Genomic DNA, 15,992 nt, shown 5'->3' on the forward strand with positions numbered 1-15,992 from the left:
GTGTAACGAACTGCCTTATATAACAACAAATGATGTGATCTTCGATGTGCTTGTGACGTGGCCGTCAGAGTGGCACGCTCTGGACATCTCTGCATTGGGAAAATCTGCTGCACAGAAGGAGGAGGAGGAGGAAAAACTGCGCGTGGCGCAGTTGGCAGAAAAGAGAAGGAAAGAAGCAGCAACAATAAAAGCGCAAGAGGCACGGGACACTACACAAACAGTAGCAGAACAGAAAAAGGCCGCAGCAGCAGCAACACAGAAAGCAGCAGAGAAGGCGCGTGAGGGTCAGAAGTCGCCTTTGCCTGAGCAAGAGAAAGAGATGGAAACAGAGGAAGAAGAGGGCGGCGCGAACCCACAAACAACGTCAACACAATTGAAGCACCAGCGCCCGAGCGAGCGAACGGGGCCTCGCAATAGGGTAAAAGCGTTCAAGTTGTCTATAGACCCGATAACTCTTACTGAGGGGAATCTGCATGATATAGGCGAAACGGTGCGCGATGTCACCATAGAGGCCCTCCAGAACTTCGCAGAGGAGAGTCAGATTGTGTTGGGGGCCCTCCGAGAATAGATTCAGGAGTTGCAGGTGCGCGCTCCTCAGGCTGGTACCCTCTCGACCAGCCTCACATTAGGAACATCCGCAGCCGAGGAAATGTTGCGCGCTCGTACAACCAACACAATAGTGCTGCCAGAAGGGGCACTCGTTACAGCAAATGAGGCCAACCGGCCTACGGTTAGTACACTGAAGGGGATAGGGATCAACATGGCTGTGCTCCCGCGAGAGACACTCTATGTTCTACATGATGGGATTACTGCAAAACTGTGGGCTAGGGAGAGCCGCGCGTTGCAGGTGCTGAGTGAGCAGAAGATCAACATGGAGCAATTGAGCTTGCAGCGTGACGAGGTCGTGTCTCAGAACAGGCAGATGGTGCAGGTACTGGAAGAAGCCTGCTAGATGGTCCATGAGATGGCGATCCCAGCAGAAGCACCAAGAGAGGCGTGCATCCAAAGATTAGCAGCAGGGGTATGCGAGGCGCAAGAAGAAATGGCTAAGGTTCAGCTGGAGCTGAACCTTCAGATCGCAGAGCTACGGTTGAAAGCGCAACCTTCAACTCCTCTAGAGGTAAGGGAATAGCGCGCCAGCACCATCACATCAAGGGCTGGAGGAGATCAGCAATGCAGTATGAGACTCCAACAGAATGTTAGAAGAATCATTTGAGGTCCTCACAAATCTGCAGGAGGACCTGAACATACAGTGCTTGGAAACAGAGGTGCGTGAGCTACAACAGTAGTACGACAACATCAAAGGGACTGCGCAGACAGTGGCCCTCACTCAGAGGCTCACGCGAATGCAACGAGCCAAAGCGTTTAAAGAGGCAGTGGACGCAGCGTGACACAAAGAAGCAGTTTTGAAGGCGCATGTTCAGCCTTGGATCGATGAGGCCTTCGTAATCACAACAACAATTGAAGGCAAGCTCGTGCAGATGCAGGGTACGCAGGACCAGATCTAGGGAAGCAGTTCTGACACTGCGGTCTCGGAACAACGTGTACAGGAGATTCAGCAGGCAGCCGCTCAGTGCGCTGCCGACCTTGCAGGCGTCCGAGCAGAGTTAGGAGGTCTAGGTCACCTAGTACAAGTTTCATCATGCATCTGTCAAAAGGAAACATCTGCTGATGGGGATATTTTAGATCCTCAAGATTCTATGATGGAATATTCTTTAAAAGGTTCACCGATCATGAGGGGAAGCAATTGTTTCATCAAGAATTCCAAACTTGTGGAATTCATGGGATGATGGTATGATGACATAAAATAGGCAGCACAATGGATTAAAGCTTTTTCAATCAAGGGAGTCTTTACAAGAAGTCTAGATGACCCAAAGAATATTGAGGTATGTATGCTTATATTCAATATTGAAGAGTCATGTGATATGGTTGCAGGTAACATGGATCAAAGCTCTATCTTAAGAGCATGATCAAAAGAAAAAGGATCTCCTCCTATGAAAGGATAGGAGAAAGCATGAGTCACACATTGTCTAGATGAAATCAACATAATATGTCCTTATATGTAATATGAGGTGGTTGACAACAACTGGAGGAATTCTGATTTGAAATTCCTAGGAATGAAATGTGTGAAGAAAGGAAGGAAGAGATCGTGAAATATGCAACCATGGTAAAGGAAATCAACATACGAAAGACTAAGAATATTTGACTAGGATATCTCCATGAAAGATATGAAGATTCTAATGGAATCTGAAAAATGAAGAGACCCTTGACAATATATATCTTTGGGAAAGGTGTCAATATGTATGTAGGATGATGCTAATGCAAACTAGAAGATGTCATGATGAAAGACCATCACGAAGGTAATGTTGATTTTAATGTTCATTCCTTTACTTTTGGAACAAATATCTAGATCGATTTATGTAGGGCTGCCAAGGGAAGATCTACGGATGTCTTTGTTGGTATTATGACACAAGTTTGGCGCTATGACATAGGTGTTGTCCTTGATGGCAACTCACTCAGATGACATATCACAGTTCAGGCTCACAGAATGAAGGAAAAAGAGATATACGCAGGTTCCCCTTGACCAAGCCGCGTATACACGCGGGTTTGCCGACCAAAAGGCGCGTATGCGTATACACGCACTTTCACACAAGGAAAGGCGCGTACATGTTGGAGACTTTGGTTTTTGTCCGTGGTATTTGGACCATGGTATTTTGACCCATGGTATTGGTCCGAGGTATCTTATCCGAAATGTTGACCCCGGGTAATTGGTCCAAGGTATTGCTTCTAAGTGGTTTTGGACCATGGTATTGACTAAGGCCTAAGACTATAAAAGGAGGAGGAGATCATTAGGCAAAGGCACTCAAGTATTGAATATCTAATGAAGAGAAAGATCTAGAATACTAGTCATTGGGTTATGGTGCATAGCTGGATCTGAATCAAGGAGGAACCTGAGCGCTTGAAGAAGGATAAGTTCTATTGATGGGTCAAGATCTTAAGGCTTGAAGAGAAGTATCTTTCTGTGGTTTTGATCTTTTATCTGAATAATTGGTGCATGTTGTAATCTGTAAATCTGATGATCTGGGTATAACTGATGTTTGAATAGTGGAAAAGGTTAAATCATCTTTTACAGATCTGTACGTAGGTTCAGTATAGCAAAGGTGCGTATACACACTGGTTCAGCATTTCAAAACTGCGTATACGCAGGTCCGCCTTGCGAAAAGTGCGTATGCACGCAGGTTCGACACATTGAAGTAGCGTACTCCTCATAAAATATGTTTTAGCTACTTCTGTTTACTGTTGCAGTGTTCTGGGTTCTGGATTGAGTTCTGGTTACTGTTAGTGTATTCGGGTTATAGAATTCAGAAAAGTGATTGTTTGATTCAGTTTTGGTTGGTACAAAGGAGATTGGTTGATGCAGATATATTTGATGTTTGATTGATGTTATTGATGGATCCAGTATGAAAATTTATGAAACGTGGTCCCTAGAAGAAAAGAGAAGGTAGTAGCCTTCTATAGGTCAGCACCTACGTACTAGTAAACACATCAGCTAGTACAAGAGAAAAGGGGTTGTAGCTTCCTTCCAGGAAACGCTGGAGAACGAGAGAAGGTTGTAGCCTTCTGCAGGTAGAAGCCTGCATACTGGTATAACACTGCACCAGTACAAAATTTGTAAAAAGAAGCTTTTTATTAAAGAAAGATAGAGACGATTGCAGCAGGTGGTTTTCACCCACATTGGGTTTCCACCTTATATCTTGTGTTCATGTGTGTGATTGCTTGTTCTGTTTATTGCACTTGGTTACTGTTTATATGGTTATGATACATAGATTAAAGATCAACTAACTAAATTATAAGTTTGCAAGGTTTACGCTGGTTGATCTAAACACAGTTGCCTATACTCGCAAGTTTCATCAACAGAAGTAGCATATATAAATCTGTTTATGGAAATGAAATATTGCTAACTTGCTAATACTGATTTACCCCCCCTCTCAGTGTTATTTCCAACAGTCTTCCACCACATATGCACATGTAGTAGGATGAAAAATCCTTAAGGAAACATGGCATGAAGAAAGCAGCATGGCATGAAGAAAGGCCAGAATGGAATGATGGAACATTTTCCGATAATGATATGACTGATTCATGGATGAAAGTGATGGATGGTCGGTGCTCTATGAAGAAGTCCCAAACATAAAGACTCTTGGATAACAAAAAGAATTTCATGACATCGTGAAGAGGATTTATTCAAGCAACTGGTTGTCCCATCATCTCCACTTCAGGCACTGTTGTAGTTCATTAATTAAGAAGGAGCCTGGAAACAAGTTTCTTACTTGGAAAAAACTTGGAAGCAAAAATTCATAAGCTAAGAGGGAGCTTAGGTACATTCCTTCCATAGGAATGAGTACATTCCTTTTTTGGAATAAATATGTCCTCCCTAATTAAGAGGGAGAGATAGACACATTATTATTGTCTTCACTTGGGAAGACAGAATGGAGGATTGGGTAAACATCTGGCATCAAAGATAAGAGTAGTCATAGATGACCGATATTCTTTGAGGACTCGAATCCAAGATAAGAATAGTCCTAGTGGAACACACCCTGAGAAATCAGGTGGGGTATGTTCCAAGAGAGACAATGATGAGAGTGTCTATACATCATTGGTCTCGCCAACATTGTGCTCAAATCTCGTGGAGAGATAGAGTTGTTTGTCAAGGCCTTGCTATGTGAAAATGTTGATTGATATGATGTTATACAAATGGGGTTACCAATCCGACTCTTCTTAAGAGAAATTCTTCAGATTGAGAATGACCAACTACCAGAATGAATACCTCCCAAGTTAAGATGGAGCGTTGAAAAGTGTAACTAGGTTTGGGCTTCATAATGACATATGTAAATGTGATTTTATGTAATTGATGTAAATAAAAATAAGATTATTTTTGTAATGCTTGTCTCATGGGTTTCATGAGAAAGGAATTTTATTTTTAGTAATGGCTCCCATTGTGAGCCCTTAGGATCAGTCATAAAGTCAAAGAGAGTCAATGTCATGTATGAAGGACCCTTCTTGGGCATGTTACATTTGTATAAGAGTTAATGAAAGTGTCAAATAGCTTGATCTTCGAGGATAGAGCTATAGGTGGCCAGGATGTGGTTGCAGATTGCCACTCTCAATATGTCTTTGTCCTGGAAGATTCTATGGTTCCGGATGATCCAGATGCCCCAACAGATAATGGATGGCAAATATTTTAGCTTCTGGCTGGTTGTATTAGACCACCAATTTTTCCAGAGGCATTTTAGCCAGTCCAATGAAGACGAACAATGAGGGTTGTGGTGGTTATTTCCAGATGTCCGCCGAGACAGAGCAGTGGAGAAATAGGTGGTCGGTGTCCTCAATCGTAATTTTGCAAAGGCTACATCATGAAGGCTCGTGTAAATTCCAATTAGTCAAGTTTTGGTCTGTTGGGATTTTGTTTGAAAGGATAGACCAAAGGAGGAGTCGCGCTTTGTGAGGGGCTTTCAGCTTCCAAATGGAGCGCCACCACCAGCACAGAGGGCCATTTTCTCGAGCTTCCATGATGGCCTCAAACCCAATCTTGGGGGCGTAGTTGCCATTGGGGGCCTTTGCCCAAATTAGCAGATCTTCTTTTGCTGTAATCTTGATGTTCGCCTCTTCTAGAGTGTTGTAGGGAAAAGTATCTGACTCGGATGACCCTAACCCACTCTAAGGGTGACAGTTCCTTAGCAACAACTGTAAAACAAACTACTGAAGGTTTTCTTCTTTATGAAAGCAAAAGAGGATGGAGAGAGCACTAACCGTTGCCTTGCGCTTAATGTCGAATCCAAACTCTCCTCTTTGGCCACTTGCTCCTAGCTCTTTGTCCTTCTGCTCGCCCAGCTACAATGAGATCCTGCACAATGACAAAGAAGGAAACTACAAGAGGCATGCAATCATAACTGGTTCATGGATTAGTGTAAACCAAACATGCAATCATCACAATATATAATTGAACAAAAGCACATAGAAGAACCTCAATAGCTTTTATTAATGAAGAAATAAAGGTTCTGAGAGGATTACAACCATTGCAGGCTCCAACCCAGCAACACCTCCCAGCAGAAAGAATTGCTCTTCTTCACCTCTCTCAAACAATCACCCAATAACTCAAGAATGAAACCAACAGCATATAATTACTTTGCACAAAATTCCAGCCTCCTGAGCTCATAGGAGAGAGCTCAATATATAGATGAATTGAGAAAGGATGAGTCAGCTTGCAACTGATGTGTAGCTGCCTTGTGTCCTCTCTCTCTTCAGTTAATCTTCAGTTGATCTTCAGTTCTTGAGTCCACTTGGTGAACCTTGCTTCCACTTGGAGAAACAAAGCCTCTGACTCATCACAAGGCGAAATACCTGATCCAAGTGTCATTTTTGGAAGATTCCAAAGCTATGACTCACTCTGCCACATGTCCAAACTCGCCCAACGCAGGTGGGCTTTGTTCTGCCTGCTTTGCAACGCAGGTACATCATGGAGCAGTTGTGTTTCAGCGCAGAAACCCAGTGGAGCACCTGCTTTGATTTCAGGATTGCTTGTTTTTGAGTGTTTTCAGGTGGAGAACTGATCTGAGAGCTGTTGGTTTGCTGACCTTGTTCCTCTAGGGGTAGGAACATCATGTTTAGGGAACTTTGGATCCCTTGGATTATTGACAATTCATGCTTATTGCTGTAAGGCACAAAATTGTCTATAACAGATGCCCCCTAAAGTATGAGGTCGTTTATCGGGTGAAATGCTTTATTGAGACGATCCGAAGTTCATTCAATCTGCTGAGAAGTGTTCTGTAATAAGATACAATGCAATACATTATTTTTCATACATTTTTCATGATCTAGCTGAGGCGGGCATTCCCATGCTCAGCTTTATAAATACATTTTGGTACATAGAACAGACGATCGTCTAATGCTAGACTGATAATTCTCTGCCGAATTTATCATCCTTTGAGAAGGATGATCATCTGCTGTAATGATGTACATATCAAATGTCTTTATGTCCTGAATATATATCACAGCCCGGATGGATGAAACTAGATCCGGGGTCTTCAGTCTCTTCCGATCTTCACTCGATGTACAAGTCGATCCATGTGAGAATTTCTTGAAGTCGAACATGGAAAGACATCGCTTGATTACCGGTCAATGATGTAAACCGTTAACAAGCGCGAGAGGAATCACCGATAAGGATGATGACCCTCAAGGTACGGCAGTACAATCTACATGGTGGGAATAAAGGACTTGGCGTCGACCACCATGCAAAATCTTCTGGTCGAAGGTCATTGATGTATACCTGTCGCCGGAAGTGAGAAACTTGCCATTGAGGCATGCAAGCTTCAAAGTACTGAGGGGGGTGTTCCTAGATCAACTCCTTGGATAATGAGCTGATGTCGACAAGGAGAGATCCGTCAAAGGAGGGCCTTAATGAATCCCACATTAGTGACACGGAACGGAGCTAGTGATTATGATGAGGTGAAAACAAACTGTGATGTATGATTCAGGGTGGCGGTCATGAAGTGGATGAAGGATAATGTATGGCAGTGGGTGGAACAGGGTTGACTCTTTACAGAACCACATCTCTTGAACATATAACGACACTGATGTGATGGATTGGTAGCATTACCCCAATTGTGGATGGTGTGGCGAGGACCATGATTCTGCGATCGGTGAATGAAACAACCCAACCCGAAGCGGACGGAGGACAAAGTGTCATGTTCAAGAGCGACTTGCTACCATTAATACTGTGAGGTTCTCCCAATTTTTCCCCAGTCATTGCTGACCAGTACCTCTTTATTTTTGTCAAGCTTGAGGAGGATAACATATGCTTGTTCTATAACCTGCCCTTCGGGCAAGCCCATCGCTATGTTTTAACGAGCCTAGCGATAGCGAAACTCGTTCTCGTCTAAAGACAAGTTTGTCGCTATTTAATCATTTTAACGAGTCTAACGACAAGGAAAACTCGGTCCTTTTCATTTTTAGAGAGTCTGAAAAGGTACGAAAAGTTAACTCCAAAATTCCTTTTTTGTCATCTAATCCCTTAAGTCCGAAAAAGTATAAAACAATACAGAAGGGATGAATTTTCGGTTGCTTTAACGAGCCGAACAAAACAAGCGCTCGATCTTTTTGTGCAATAATCCCTCAGGTCCAAAAAGATTAAAATCTAAAGGAGGGATAGCTTTCCGGTCGCTTTAACGAGCTGGAAGGCCAAAACTCGGCAAACTTTTCATATTTTACGAGTCAGTGAAAAGAGCTCAAAGAAGACTCGTCTTTTGAGGAACGAGTGATGAACAGGGATAGCAGCAGATTCCAGGTACAAGTTGGAATTCTCCAATCACGGCAGTGTCACAAGGATGGCTAAATGAAATCACTCTTCGCAGCTGTTCCTCAAAATGGGTAAACAAACATATGGAGGTGAACGATTGGCCAAATGAACGGATGGAGGTGATGGCATATAAACACGACCAAGGGTTTTTAATATGGCTTTCAAAGGTTACATTTCTCGAGGTTGTTTACCGGTTCATTTTTTATGCGTGAGCTTGAACTGCTAGGGAAAGATTGCTCACAATCTACGTTTATTTTTTAACGAGCATGAACTTCTGCACAAAAACTGCTCGATCTTTTGCGTTTATTTTTTAACGAGCATGAACATTGCCAAAACTGCTCGGTTTATACCAGTCTTAATACAAGGAATGCTTTAGGTGAGGTAATCTTATTTAAGGAGCGATACCTCACTAATTACTCCAATTTGGCAGGTTTTAACTTTTGCCCTTCATCCTTTCTTTATGCAAGATGGAAACGGCTAATCCTACGAGTTTAACGGGTTAGACCTACAGGTTTAAAGGGAGGACCTAAAAATTTAAAAAAATAAATAGTCGTCCCGTGCTTGCACTCCAAAAGGTTTGCATGCCCCCAGGTATAAAGTATAATTTCGAGATTCTGCCATCTCTTACTTATTATCCGAAAAATGGTTTTGTTTGTTGCCGCAAACTAAACTCTCTTTTCGGCGATGTCTATCATTAGGTTGCTAAGGATGGTGACCACTTGTTGCAGCAATTTCATCTCTTTCTTTGAAGACTGCCCCTACTTATCCTTCAAAACAGCTTGTTTTAATGGGTGAGGCTTGACATTCAAAGATGGTGGCTTCTTGCTGCCACAAATAGACCCCCTCCTTAGGAGAGCCCACTTCTTTAGACAAAGGGAGCGACCGCTTCGCTCACATAACTTTGACAAAAGAATTTTATCCTAGAACAACCCTCCCTTCCACTGCCGGACGGAGTACGGACTAGTCCATTCTTCTGCGGAAATTAACCTTATACCCAAGGTTTTCTCTGCCCAAGGCAGGCCAGGGTGCATGCCCCCTGGGTCCCAGTTCTTTCTTTCCGAATTACTCGCATTCATCGGGAAGTAGAACCGGAGGCGGTGGCATTCCTTGAGTGAATAAACCGTTAAGGGATGGTATTTGACTATTTGCAATGCGTGATCCTGGAAATGAAATTTGGTCTACGAGCTGGACCATTCTTCCTTCGTGCGGAAAACACATGACTCTAAAGAGCGAGGACACTATTGCCTCCATGCAATATATATAGTCTCGTCCAAGGAGTAAGTTATATGCCAAGGGTCCCTGGACGACCATGATGTTCATGCGAACTGACTTCCCTTTCAATGTAAGTGGAACATTGGGGAGAATCCCTAACGGGTGACTGGTTCCTTTATCAAAACCTGATAGATTTCTCATCTCAGGTAAAAGCGCCGGGCAACCCAGTGCTTTCCAAGCAACAGAGGAAAGGATACTCACAGATGCCCCTTCATCAATGATAGTTCTAGCCATCACCATTCTGTAGATTTGGACTATGATTCTGAATGGGATACTGGCTGGTAACCGGGGTCTGCCTAGTTGATTCCAATCAAAGGACACAACTAGGTTGCTTGGTGGTGGGACCGAATATACGGCCGGATACGACCCTGACGATGTTCCTCCCTGCGATAAAGGAATGGGCGCATTGCCCTGATGCTCATCAGAGTCTATGTTGATGAAAAGAATATGGACGGTGTCATCCTTATCCTCTTCAGTGAGGGTGTCATTTGAAGATGGGTCTTCAATGACGGGGTCATTGGACAATGAAACCTCTGAAGGAAGAACCGGGTCAACTGCCGTTTCGACCTTTAGACTTTCGTCTGGTCTGGATTCAGTAGATTCATTCTCAATGACCGACACTTCAGCTGACCACTTGGGCGGGTCAGCTGGATTTTCAACTATCGAGGGATTAGGTGCGAGTTTTTGGTATCCAGGAGGAAGTCGTAACGGCGAAACCGGACGATCTTCCAAAACTCTCTTTGCGTCATCTAAGAATGGACATTTGTGGATGGCATGCTCGCCTTCACACAATATACAGGGTGATCTTGGTCTCCCTCTTCGTCCTTCACTCTCGCTAGTTGATGGACTGCAATCAACATGACTACCAGAGGTTGATGCTACCGGATTGTCCAACCTTGGGGACCAGTCCCTTAGTATCCGGGGAATACAAGGACAATCATGATGAAAGTGGGTCCCTTCGCAAATGACACATGGCGATTTAGGCCCGGTCGGTGCAGTGTGTGGGTTTTTGTCAGCTGTCTTCTGCTTGCCCCCAGTCGCCTTCGCCATAGGCTCCTTCTGCTTCTTTTCTTTCTTCTCCTTGGGAGGCTGACTTTTGCCAGCTCTACCTCGCGAAGATGAAGGATTAGAGGAAGTATTGTAAGAAGTGGAAGGCTAATGGGTAGTTCTAGACTGTTCTGACTGTTGATTCGACTGCTCAGGATTAGTGGTGATCTGGACTACATTAGTTGAAAAGAGCCATACAGGGAAGCCGATTGTCAATCCTGGAAGTGACAATGTTGCCATATGAGGCGCACCAACATCTCCCCAAGAGGAGAAGGGATTTGGACTTCCGCCAAGGTTGCTTCCTTGGTTGGTGGGCTCCATACTTTTCAACTGAAAGATCAACGTGGGAATAACAGGTGATTTTGTTCCGCTTAAAATAAATTTTATTAACGACGCTTTTAGACACAAACTTGCTTTTTCATGTTTTAAGAGTCGAGAAAAAGCTAAAGATGACTCTAGTCGCCTTCGATGTTTTAACGAGCCCGAAGTGACAAATGCTCAGATGGACTTTTTCAGTTATAGAGTTTGAAAAAGGCCAAAAGAAACTGCTCTGGAGTTCTAGGCAGAGGGTGTGCCAAACTTTTCGCGAAACCACAGAATACGTTTTACGGTACAGGTGGTCGATCTTCGTGAATGCTGTGTTCACTGCATCGCGATCAGTAGGGCGGTCGACACGGCTTCCTATGGATAAAGGATAATTGCCTATAGGGGTCTCCCAATATATACGCGACGGTACGTGGGAGCACAAGTCCGTATTAGTGCCACCGACTCTCAGGAGGAATCACCCACCTTCGTAGAGATCGACAGTCACTATGTTTAACGACGCCGGAACACGTCTCTACCTAGACCTCTAGATGTTTGCGTTATGTTACAAAGCGTTGTTATGTAAATTGGATTTATTTTAATGTTGATCTTGCTTATCAGTTTGCCTTTAAGGATCACCACGAGATGTATATAACAAATTCCTGAATGCAGTCTAAGATGAGAAGCAAACTTTTCAATCTTTCAACTTTGAAAACATTAACTACTGAGGGAAAAGAAAGGCAAATCTTTTCACACAGATCATAGAGCACACACTAAAATGCAAATTTTCCTAAATCGTCAAGCACACAGTCAAATGCGAAATGCACAATGCATGTATTTTCTTTTTCCCTTTCTTAATGTGGATGGATACAAAAAGAAAGTGGTTATATAACTTTGATTTCGATTTAAAGCGAAAGTAAACAAGCTTGTCCAAAATCAAAAGACACCTTAAGATTTACTTGCTTAATCACTGGAAATACATGAAATCAAACCATATGAACGAAAGTAAAATGACTAACCAGCTATGGACAGCAAACAAGCTAACTCTTTAGACCAGCAAAACGCCTAACACAGGTTCAGATCTAAGAGGCCAAAAGCCTGACTAGTTTACTTTTCGTTATGGGAAATTGTAAATGAGCAAGAAATACAAAGAACAAGCACAATTACGTTATATAACAGAGGCAGAATAATGGCAAGTAATATTGGTTTCAAAACAGGTACAAGACTGACACTTAGCAGCAAAACTAAGTGAAAACAGGCAAGAGAAAAGAGGAAACCCCAAATGCACTAAGAAAATTTGGGTCAACGCAGGCTCTGCACAGTCAAACTGGCTCTCAGCGCAGGTAGTCAGTTCGGGACCTGCGTTGCAAAGCAGGTAGCCTGTGTACTACCTGCTTTGGAAAACGAGAATTGCGTTTTCACAGTCTCCGGGTCATAATTTTCTCAAAAATGCACGGTTTTTGCTCAAATCAGAAGCATTCAGTCAAGCATACTCAAAGGGATGATTTAGAAGGTGCAAAGCTATCACTAAGAGCTTACAAGGATCTTTGTAGATCAGCTCTTCAAATCATGAATCTGCTCAGAAAATGAGCAAGAGTAGCTGCCCCTCTACTTCGCTTTTGATATAGTCAAAAGCTTTTCGATTCGGTACTCTTTGGTTCAGGATATGAATAGCAAAAATACTACAAACACAATCAAACGGATACGATCCCCAGCGGAGTCGCCATAGGGAAAAGTATCCGACTCGGATGACCCTAACCCACTCTAAGGGTGACAGTTCCTTAGCAACAACTGTAAAACAAACTACTGAAGGTTTACTTCTTTATGAAAGCAAAAGAGGATGGATAGAGCACTAACCGTTGCCTTGCGCTTAATGTCGAATCCAAACTCTCCTCTTTGGCTGCTTGCTCCTAGCTCTTTGTCCTTCTGCTCGCCCAGCTACAATGAGATCCTGCACAATGACAAAGAAGGAAACTACAAGAGGCATGCAATCATAACTGGTTCATGGATTAGTGTAAACCAAACATGCAATCATCACAATATATAATTTAACAAAAGCACATAGAAGAACCTCAATAGCTTTTATTAATGAATAAATAAAGGTTCTGAGAGGATTACAACCATTGCAGGCTCCAACCCAGCAACACCTCCCAACAGAAAGAATTGCTCTTCTTCACCTCTCTCAGACAATCACCCAATAACTCAAGAATGAAACCAACAGCATATAATTACTTTGCACAAAATTCCAGCCTCCTGAGCTCATAGGAGAGAGCTCAATATATAGATGAATTGAGAAAGGATGAGTCAGCTTGCAACTGATGTGTAGCTGCCTTGTGTCCTCTCTCTCTTCAGTTAATCTTTAGTTGATCTTCAGTTCTTGAGTCCACTTGGTGAACCTTGCTTCCACTTGGAGAAACAAAGCCTCTGACTCATCACAAGGCAAAATACCTGATCCAAGTGTCATTTTTGGAAGATTCCAAAGCTATGACTCACTCTGCCACATGTCCAAACTCGCCCAACGCAGGTGGGCTTTGTTCTGCTTGCTTTGCAACGCAGGTACATCATGGAGCAGTTGTGTTTCAGCGCAGAAACCCAGTGGAGCACCTGCTTTGATTTCAGGATTGCTTGTTTTTGAGTGTTTTCAGGTGGAGAACTGATCTGAGAGCTGTTGGTTTGCTGACCTTGTTCCTCTAGGGGTAGGAACATCATGTTTAGGGAACTTTGGATCCCTTGGATTATTGACAATTCATGCTTATTGCTGTAAGGCACAAAATTGTCTATAACATAGAGCCCCCACGAACCTTAACCACTCCCTGCTCCATTTTTCTTTGGAAAAAAAAAGAAAGCGTCAAATAGCCCTTCAATACAAGCACAAGCATCTCCCATCAAGTCAACTTCAAGAAGAATAACAATGCCCCTCCAAATGACACATCGGCCCAGCTTGTTTTCGAGTCAGCTTATTTTGAGAAGGAAACAACTATAAATAGGGCAGTGCAGATTTCATTTGGAGCACTTATTTTCGGTGAAGCAAGGCTAAAGTTAATTAGTGGGTGGAATGACTATGTGTTTTAGGGTGGAGAGGTTACTCTCTGGATTCCCTTGGTTTTTCGGGGTGGAGGCAGTTGGTCTCTAGATTCCCTGTGTCTTATTGACTACTGGGATGCTGGTGGGTGGAGGAGAGAGGCCCTCTAGAGTCCCTGATTCAACTGGTAGTTGGTGTTATCTCTCAAGCAAGCCCCTTAGTCTCTGGAATCTGGCTCAGGGGTGACAGCTGCAAGTAGTCTTGGCTGCAATTGTCTACGGTTGGGTGGAGAGTCCTTATCCCAGACTCAGTTGCCCAGGCTATTTTAAGATAAGCGTTCTTGTATTTGCTACGTTACTAAATGTGTGCTTACATTTTAATAGCGACTTGGTGTTGATATTTAAGAAGAAAATGTATTGCAAATACCAGAATAAAACTAAATGAAATTGTGTCTAAGAACATATGTAACAAATGAATAACGTATTTGGCATGAAATGGCTACCATGAAACCGTGTCTGTAATAATAACTCGTACACAAAGTAATAATATTAGATCTCATAAATGGCTCAGGAGCCTAAACCAAACATCATGGTCCTAGCCATACACGTCTTTATTATAGAATGCTAGTTACATTAGAGACAACTTGTTGGCCATTTTGGTTATGCATGTCTCGATGAGTGTGTGTGTAGATAAAGAGTTACAAGTGGTTCCCAGCTTGGGAAAGTTGGTGATAACGTTAAGGATGACATCCTCCCCTAACTGTTGTAGCTCGAACTTTCCTTGAGAGACGCAAGAAACCTTGCATTTCCAGTAGTCGTGGAGGCCTACAACAAGTCCCGGAGGGGTTTCTGGTACCAGACGCAGTTTTTTGCGGGTAGTTGCTAGGCAGAAAGACGTCAAAAGAAAGAATAGAGACACTGAGGGAATTTCTTCCTCAGAGATTTCCTAACCAGGGAATTTGATTTCTCATTTGCTAAGCAGCAGCAGGGAGAAGCAGATCTAGTAACTCCAGCAGGGAGTGCATATGTGATCCCAGCAGCAGCGTAGAGGAGAGAGGTCATTCGAATTTTTCATTTGGCAGAGATAGCAGCCAGTGAATTGAGAGATCAGGATAGGTTGGATGGGGCATCCAAATATGTGATCTAGAAGGCAAGGATGTCGTTCCTTCTGGATGAGCATTTTCTCAAGGTTTACGTCGACAGCGTGGTAGCTGAGCCCACGGATCCAGATCCGCTCAAGAAGTACAAGGGTGAGATGGCGAAGACAAAGAGAATGATCCTCGGACTGTCGGGAACAGCGGGATTGCCAAAACAGCTGGAACTGCCGGGATAGTCGGAACTACCGGGACTGCCAAGACAGCCAGGATTGCCAGGACAGTCGAGGACTTCCGGGACTGCTGGGGACTGCCGAGGACTGTCAAGACTGCCGGGAACTGTCGAAGCATCATCTACGAAGGAGAGCAGCATGCAAGGGACAACTAACTAACATTGGGACAGTTATATGGTACTTAGTAGTAAATACACCAAGCATGCAATGTTACAACTAGCATGCAAGGGTCAACTAGCATGCAACAGCAAGCATGCTAAGGACAACAAGCACGCAAGGGACAACAAGCAAGCAAGGTGCAGCTAGAGCATAGGTCACTACGACAACATGGTGTAGCAATGGCACATAATGCAATACAGTGATGGGTACAATCATGATTAATGAAGCATGATGAGATGCAGCATAGTGATGATGGGTGCAACATGGTGTAGCACGGTGAGGTGCAGCATGATGACGAAATATAGCACAACGATAGGTGGAGTCACCTTGGAGAATTATTTGAAGCAGCGTGTCTTCAACTGATCTCATGTATCATCTTCTTAGAGATGATCTATGCTCTTATCTAGATAAGTCAAAGTGTTGACTTCTGTTGTAAATGTACTATCTCCCTCTCTCTCTGCTGAATTATTGAAGAACATATAAGAAGAATTGATCAAGGGTTTCCCCACA

This window comes from Pinus tabuliformis, chromosome 3_2, assembly GCF_031772625.1.
Source record: "Pinus tabuliformis cultivar Carrire ecotype Pingquan chromosome 3_2, CPIR1, whole genome shotgun sequence".
NCBI classification, from domain to species: domain Eukaryota; kingdom Viridiplantae; phylum Streptophyta; class Pinopsida; order Pinales; family Pinaceae; genus Pinus; species Pinus tabuliformis.